Raw genomic sequence first — 8,549 nt, forward strand, 5'->3', positions numbered from 1 at the left:
GACCAAGTTTCCCAACGCATCCTGCAAGGGCCCCACATTACCTGGGACCTTCTTTTTACCCCCTATGTATTTAAAAAAAGACTTCTTATTGTCCTTAATCTGGGAAGCTAGTCCCAGTTCCATCTCTGCCTTGGCCTTCCTAACTACCCCCCTACATCCCCGAGCAACTGCAGAATAGCCCTCCTTGGTGATGACCCCTTCTTTCCATTGGGTGTAAGCCACCTTTTTAGCAAGGAGACATTCCCAGATGCTTTTGGTGACCTATGGGGGCTTATGCGCCCTTCTGCTCCCTTTGATCCTCGTTGGGATTACCTTCCTTTGGGCTTGGAGGATCATCTTCTTGAGGAGCAACCACTCTCCTTGGACATCCAGTTCACCCACTCAGGGTGTGCTTCTGGTGAAAGTGGAGGTGGAGGTGGGGGTGGCCGCCAAGGCAGCTGGGGCAGACAAGGTTCCTTTAGGCTCCAGCAGCGATGGTGGGGGAAGTGCCCACAGGCAGCACAGGCTCCCTCTCCAGGCTGTCCCCGGACTGCTGCTTGGCGACAGGCTCAGCAGCAGGCTGGAACAGGGGTTACAGAAGCTGGGGTGCGGTGCGGTGCAGTGCACCCCTCCCTGAAGGGGGTAGCAGCATGCAGCAGAGGACCCCCGTTGCGGGGGGCAGCAGCAGCAGCTGCCCAAGGCAAGAAGATGTGCGGCCAACTTACTCCAAAAGCTCTGAGACCAAGCCAGGAGCTAATAGTAGCCAGAGGCAGGAAAGGGACTGGCCATCTTCTCCCTAGAAGCTCCTGAGACCAAGCTTGCAGCAACCAGCCACAGCAGCAGCAGCCTGGGATAGGAAAGGGCATGGCCAACTTCCTCCCAGAGGCTCCTCCCCCAGAAGCTCCTGAGACCAAGCTTGCAGCAACCAGCCACAGCAGCAGCAGCCTGGCATAGGAAAGGGCATGGCCAACTTCCTCCCAGAGGCTCCTCCCCCAGAAGCTCCTGAGACCAAGTAGCTCTGAGTTGTTCACCAGGGAAGCTTTTTATATTGCTGGGGCCAGCACAGGGCAGGATTTTATATGGCTGGGGCCAGCACCTGTGGCCAGGCTCTAACTACAGATCCAGGAGGAGCTGGGCAGGGTCATTTTGCTCTAAGTGGCACAACTTGCCCCACACAGGCATGTGCACTGAGGCAAAAATCCCTGGCACAAATCTGTGCCGCTCCTATTTGAGCTGCTGCAAGCTTATGTGCCTGTATGTGTGGACACACCCTTAGTGACTATCTGGCTCATTTCCAGAGAGGCAAACTACAGACCCTCTGGGCTTTTCTTTGTTAAGTATAACAAGAGTTCATTCACCTTTATTATAGGGAGAGTCAGCTCTTTGCTGAGAAATATTTCCAGCAGGCTTCTGCCACCACTGTGCACAGAAGGAGCCAAGGCACAAGTGTATTTAACAATTACACTATTTTTACTTTAATATTATATGTGTCAGATGAAACAGCAATAGAGCCAGCACACGTGTAGATGCTGCCCTGGCTGGCTGGAGTAAAAGGGGACATCAGTGCAGGGCTTGCCTTCCAGCTAGCCTCCCACTGCAGCACTCTTGTGCCCCAGCCAGCCCTTCCACAGCATGTTTAGCTGAGGGAAAGGGAGCAGCCCTGGCTGGCAGAGGACTGGCACAACATGCTGTGCTCATGGGCACACATTTAAATGGCAAGCCTGGGAGCAATAAACTCCTGAGCAATAAGCTCCAGACTTTATCACTTCACATGTATTGCATGTGTACATGTGCCCCCTGACTTCTAAAATGCAGGATGACTTGGGATGTAACCCTGAACCTTTAAAAAAATCCAATAGCTCCTGCTCTTCATCATTCCTGGCTCTGATGCTGTAGCAAAATGTCCTGCCTCAACCTTGATGCCACCCTGTGAAAACTTCTCACCATGTTGCAGTGATCTGACTCTGAGCCAAGAATTATTTCCAGATTGCAGTAATGTAATCTCTGAACTATAAATCCCATGATCCAAATACAAAGTGGGCTCATCTAGTTTTCCCCAAGATCTTGGTCGCCCAGCCCCACCTCAGCTGTGTAACTTTACCAGCATTAACTCAATCAGCATGTGTGATTTTTACATGGTGTTTTCAACTTCAAGTGAAAAGGAGGGTAGGTAGGAAAACAAAGGTGACATTAACCATTTTCACCTACTTAACAAATTGGGTAGTATATTAATAGTGTAGGGAATACAGAGCAGCTAAATCCATATATCACACAGGCCTTTGAATACCAACTGAAGAAGGCTGAGGGATAATGATAAGTGTAATGCCTGTACCTAACTTTTGAGTCTAACTGGTTCAGAGAGGCATGAGTTTTTGTAGGCAACAACTTACTTCCACAGGTGTAGGTTCATCTTTGAAGTAGGTTGTTGCTTAAGAAATCTCATGCCTCTCTGAACCAGTTAGTCTCTAGGTGCCACCTTGCCTTACTTCCATCATGAGTGCAAAAATTCACTTCCTGCCTGACCTAAAGTCGATATTAATCTTCCATGAGCCTCTTTGGTCTATGGATCTATTTCTTTAATGTTAAAAACGAAAAATCCTGAAATCAAGAAAAACACTTCTCTTTAGTCTTATTCATTGATTCATAATGAATCATCTGGAATAAGCGTTAAATAATAGAAGTTGCTTAAAAAAAAAGATGTCACCATAGATAGATACGCAGCCTGGAATATCGAGCTGTTCACACCTGGAATACTTGTATGATACTTACCTCCTTTGTAAAGGACTTTCAGGTCCATAGACAACCAGTATCTATATAGCACTTAATAATATTATTTCAAGTCTCTCTAACTCTCTTTCTCCATCATGAAAACAAACCTTTCAAAACCACACTTTGTTCAATGCGTCATTTACCGAGTCTACAACTTATGTCTTGTTATCGGCTTTAAGTTAGGTTTATGATTTCAATAAGGCTAGAATTTTAAGCCTTTTGGGTAGATGGGGTAGCCTTGGTCCAAGCTGTCTGCTCCAGTCCAGCAGAGAAGTGTGCTGTAGGCCCCCCCCAGCTTCTGGCCTGGGCCACGGCAGGCACTTGGCTGCATTTCTAGAATCAAAAGTGAATGTCTGTTTACTTGGTTATCAGGTCAATCTATGCAGCTTAGATTAACCTGTGAAGATTGAATCAATTCAGCCTTGGGCTTTTTGACTATGTGTACTTAGGCCCAAGGCCAGGTTTCCAGTGCCACAGATAAGACTTGACATAATCGCCAAAATGCAGCTTATTCAGTGAAACAATCCAGCTTTCAGGTGTTGCAAATATTCAGGTGTTGCTTTAGGTAGCTCTAAAATCTCCATTTCCCCCCTTGACAATACAAAAACTCATTGATTTTGTTAAAAAACAAACAATCAAATAAACTGGTGTTTACATAGGAGAAAGTTCAGAAGTCTATTTTGTTTCATTTAAAATATGTTGTATACTCTCAAACTATCCTACCATCGCAATTTCAGGATCAGTCAGTCAATATTTATTCCCTTTTTAACAGTACATGTGCAAATATACAACAGATGTAGTGTGAATTCTACTTTGGAAAAAATGCCCTTCACTGGGGAAAAACAATGTGAACAAGCAGGACAGTCAAAATAGATTCCATGAACATGATGAACCTAGAAAGTTAAAGAAATTATTCATTTTAATACCAAGTACAGCAAGAGAGAGGACTGTAATATAGGAATAGACTGTTTTAATTACTAATAGTAAATGTTATAATGACTATAGATGTGCCTACATTGCTCAAGCACAAACATTTGCAAAAATATCACTAGATGGCACCAAAGATGTCTGAATTTTTTTCATTTGAAAAAGAAAAAGGGAAAAAGTGAATGGTGGAAGGAGGCAAAAATTTGCAGGCAAGGAAAGAGAGAGAAAAGGAGCAAGGAAAAAACTGCAAATAGGTGTCACAAGTACAGCCAGTGACCAAATGCTCAAAAGCTTACCTGGAGAAGGATCCCCATTTCTCTGAGGTATTTTAATAGGAAAAAAATATGAGTAGATCAGGATGTTTTGCCCAGTCAGTCTTCTTGCAGACATGTCTCTTGTTAAGTTAAGATTAAGCCAAAAATGTGGGTTTGAATTCAGTTGGCCAGCATGTATGATACCATATTCAGAGGAAGAGTTCTGCATTGGTTTTGGCACTGCAGTTCTGTGTTTCCAGAAGTAGTCTCTCTTACTGGGCCAACTGTATAATTGGGAGAACTACTGAACCAGCTTTCAGGTATAAGTGCCTTTCCCCAATAAAAATATCACACAAAATCCTTGCCTTCTGTATAATTCTTTCATCATCAACAATACTCCAAACCCTACTATTCAGCCTCTGCTTTTTGTTAATTTACATTTTTTAAAAATAGTTGTTTATATGTTGGTAGCTAATGTGGAGATGCACAATATTTACATATGTATGTTTGTTTATTTGGGAAGATCTAAACATCTTAGTTCTTCATGGATTAAAACTTCTGCTTTTAACCTTTATCTTACCCTTCTATTCATTCCTCCTCCTCTTCTGAACAGAGGTTCTTCTTTTTTCTGCCCACTATGTCTTTTTGCACTATAGTTACTAGGTCTGTCATTCAGTCATCCTATTTTCCAGTAGCTCTAGGTTCACATGATCTGTGTTCTGATTGCTGTATGGTACTTTTTTATTAATTTACATGGCCAATGGGAAGAATACAGTGGTGAGGAATATTAGGCAAAGAGGTTACATGAGTTTCTAAAGCTTCAGTTGCCATGGCTGTGGAGAGGAGGGGAGTTCAGGGGCTAAAATAGGAGGTGTTTGAATAGAGAGAGGTAGTTAGCTGTGTTAAGTCTGAAGCCAGATAGAAGGCAGGGTAAAGTAGATTGAATAATTCCTTCCTTCCTTCCTTTCTTTTGTTTTGGATGCTTTGGACCAGGCTCACTTGGAGCTGCATGGGGCGATCCTGAGCGTAAGACTCCCCAACTTCCTATCTCTTTTCTTTTCTGACTCCCACCTGTCTAAAGGTCTCTTGCTTCTGTTTATCTTCCTTTCTGATTCTTTTCTTGTATTTTCCCAGTGTTTTTTCTTCTTTTTTTCTGTTCTCTGTCCTCTCCCCCTTCACTTCTGGTTTCTTTGTCTGCAACTTGCTACTTCACAGCTTTTTTCTTTACTATTTCTTTTGTTTTCTCTTTTTTGCTTGTTTGTTGCAGGGAGTTATCTTTTTCAATATCTTGCCTTTCGAGGGGTGCTCTTAATTCCCCTGCCCCACCTTTTTTTTTCTTTTTTTCTGTTTCTGTTTTTTTCCTAACCCTCATAACCACCCCCCTGACTGTTTTCATTCCACCCCTTTCCCCTTCCCATTCAGTTTTTTATGGCCACATTTCCAGACACTTATCTCTGTAGTTAATAAACACATTTTTTTTTTTCATTCTCTTAGCTTTTAGCTTTTGAAATTAATCCTATCCTAGCAGGAATGGCTGCTTCTACATCCAGCAGCTGGCATGAAGATGCCTCTCAAGACCTCCACCTTACCCATAGCTTGAGGGTTCACACCCCTCCCTATGTCAGGGTTGAGGTTTGCATAGGTACCCTAGCGAGTTTCCTGGCACAGCATAACATAGCAGGTCATGTTAACAGAGTCCCAGTGATTTACCTGAGCACTTCCACCCTGCTCAACAGGGTGTGCGCAGAGGGCCTGGACATCGCAGGTGTACACTATCTTGTCATGCCTCTAGACACCCAGGCAGTGAGAGTGGTGATTTCCAATGAGCCACCACATGTGGCTGGGAGCTGGCCAAGGAACTGAAGCCCTATGGGGTTTCTGCGAGTCCCTTTTGCCGATTGACAATCAGAAGCAAGGAACGAAAGCTGAAGCATGCCCTGTCTTTTCAAAGGCAGATTTTCATGCTCCTCAGGGAGGGCCCACAGTCTCTGCCTTGCTCCTTGAGCCTCAAGTTAGCGGGCAGAGGTTTGTGATTTATTGTTCCTAGGGGGAGACCATGTGTTTCCAGTGTTGTAGCTCTTACCACCTAGCAGCCCAGTGCCCGTGGGGGAAAGTAGCCAGAACATTGGTGACTACAGCAGTGCTGATAGATGGTGCATCCACCTGTGGGACACAGGCCCCACCTAGTGAGGCTGGGAGCTCTTCCCGACCTCTATTCATCCCATTGCATCTGAAGGGACTGGGGTCTCTGGCATGAAAGCACCATCCAGCAGAGGAGCTGGGACTACTCCTCAGCCATCTCCCCCACCCATTCCACCTATGGTGCCCACCCCCCCGGTGCAGAGGCCCCACCAGGTGGAGGGACTGATGCCTCCACTTGCCCCCTGCCTGCCCTTCCTGCCACGGCTGAGGTGGCTGGGGTGGCCGGTGACTGTGGCACCAAGGCCCTATCAGACGATGGGGCTCAGGCCTCCTCCCAACCACCCTCCACTGCAGCCTTGTCTGAGGTGGCTGGCCCTGGGGAGGTGGGCTGGGAGCAGTCCAGCTTATCCCCTATGAAGGTGGGCCACCTGCTACTAGGAAGAAGAAGAACAAAGAGAGGAAGGTAAAAAAAGTCTCTCAGGACACTCCATCCCTGCTGGGACCCTCCTCAACTAGCACTGGGGGGCCCCTGCTGGAGAGCCTGACCCTGCTTCAGCTGTCATGCCGGTGACCCTGTTTACCATGGATGGGGATGGCTTGGAGGCGGGGGAGGTGAAGGTGGGGGTCATCAAACCCTCACTTGTCTCCCAGCCTCTGGAGTTAGGTGGCAGTAAAAGTTATGCACAATGCCTCTGTTCTGGAGTCCCGGCCCAGGGGGCGGAAGAAGAGTCTGCTGATCTCTTGGTTATGTCCCAGACTACTGAATTGGATGAGGGAGCTAATAAGATGGAGATCCAGCTTTTTAACTGTTGCAAGAGACCTCAAGAACAGGATGACCTCTCTCCCCTCCAAAAGGTGGAGATTGCTCTTCAGAGCCAGTTCTTGACCTGGACTATGAGAGGAGGCTGATGTGTCTAGACACGGAGGATGTAGACACTGCATTTGTGGGTGAGCTCCCACTCACAAATGCAGCCTCGCTGTGCTTCTGTCAGAAATGTCCAGCCCACGTTGGCAGACCCCATCCTAGGTTGGTACCGATTATGGGGGTCTCCTGGCCTTTTTGAAGAAGACCAAAGGACAGAAGAATGTAGCAGGGTGCATCACTCAGTGTTGCTCAGATCCTAAACTTTTTTTCAAGGTTGCCAGAGCTGTGGCCAAACTTATGCAACAGGATCTAGGCACTTGGCAGATGGCTTACCATCTGGAGAAGCTCACACAGTGGGTAAGACAAAAGTGGGGCATGGGGTGGGCAGTAGAGTAGGGCATGATAGGCCTTCTCTGACCAGTCTCTGCTTTTTTGCTCTGCTCTGTGTCAACAGCTGTCAAGATCCAGTCAAACGGCAGGCCCTCCTGGAGCTCCTGCACCAGAAGCAGCTGGCCACCACCTTCCTCCAGGAGACACATTCCAACGGGGTCAACCAAATGGCTTGGCATGCTGCCTGGTGAGGCCGCTTGTTCCTGAGTCATGGCACCAACCTTAGTGCTGGGGTCGTGACTCTCTTATCACAAGTACAGCATGATATGGCAGTGGCATGGGAGATCATCCCTGGCTGCCTGCTGACTGTCCACATCACCCTAGCACAATACAACCTGCTACTCGTCAACATCTACACACCTACTGATGTCCAGGAGAGGGTCACTTTCTTCAAGACCTTGGCCATCCTCCTGTACCATGCCAGTGAGGATGATGACCTTCTGCTCATAGGAGGGGACTTTAACTGCACCACTGACACCTCGTTTGATTGCACGGGACCTGAGCCTCACCTGCCGTCAGCCCACAAGCTGCAGTCTGCCCTGGAGACTGCAGGCCTCATTGATGTCTGGCAAGCCCTGCATCCTGATGCATGCCAGTATACCTGGGCCAGGATGAATGCCAGTGGTCTCACCATGGCCGGCCTTGATCTCCTTTACGTCACCAGGCACCATCTGCCACTCCTGCGCAGCAGCTGCATCATTCTCCTGGGCCTGTCAGATCATGGCCTGGCGTGCTGTGAACTGAGCCTGCCAGGGAGATCCTGCACGCAGGTGCCCTATTGGTGCTTCAACGTCAGCCTGCTTCAAGACTCCTACTTCCGGGACTGCTTTGCTTACTTTTGGTGGGGTTGGGGGGCCACAAAATTGAGCTATTCCTCCTGGAAGCCATGGTGGGATGTGGGCAAGGTACAGATCTGGGCCTTTTGCCAGCAGTACACCCAGCTGGCCACAAATGAACTGCACTGCTGTATCCGAGAGTTGGAGGAAGATGTCGCACAGCTCAAGGCCTCCCTGCTGGCTGCCATCACTGATGCGGGAGAGCCTCCGATTCTACAGAAAATGCCTGCATGACTTGGCAGAGACCACAGCCCATGGAGCGAGGATTTGTGCCTGCTACCAAAGCTGGCAGAAACTGATTCCCCAACTCACTTCTTCTTTAACCTGCGCTGTTCAATTTCTTCATTAGCGATTTGGATGACGGGGTGAAATGCAACCTGTTTAAAT

Source organism: Gavialis gangeticus, unplaced genomic scaffold (genome assembly GCF_001723915.1).
Source record: "Gavialis gangeticus isolate Ggan-Ray unplaced genomic scaffold, GavGan_comp1, whole genome shotgun sequence".
Taxonomy (NCBI): Eukaryota; Metazoa; Chordata; order Crocodylia; family Gavialidae; genus Gavialis; species Gavialis gangeticus.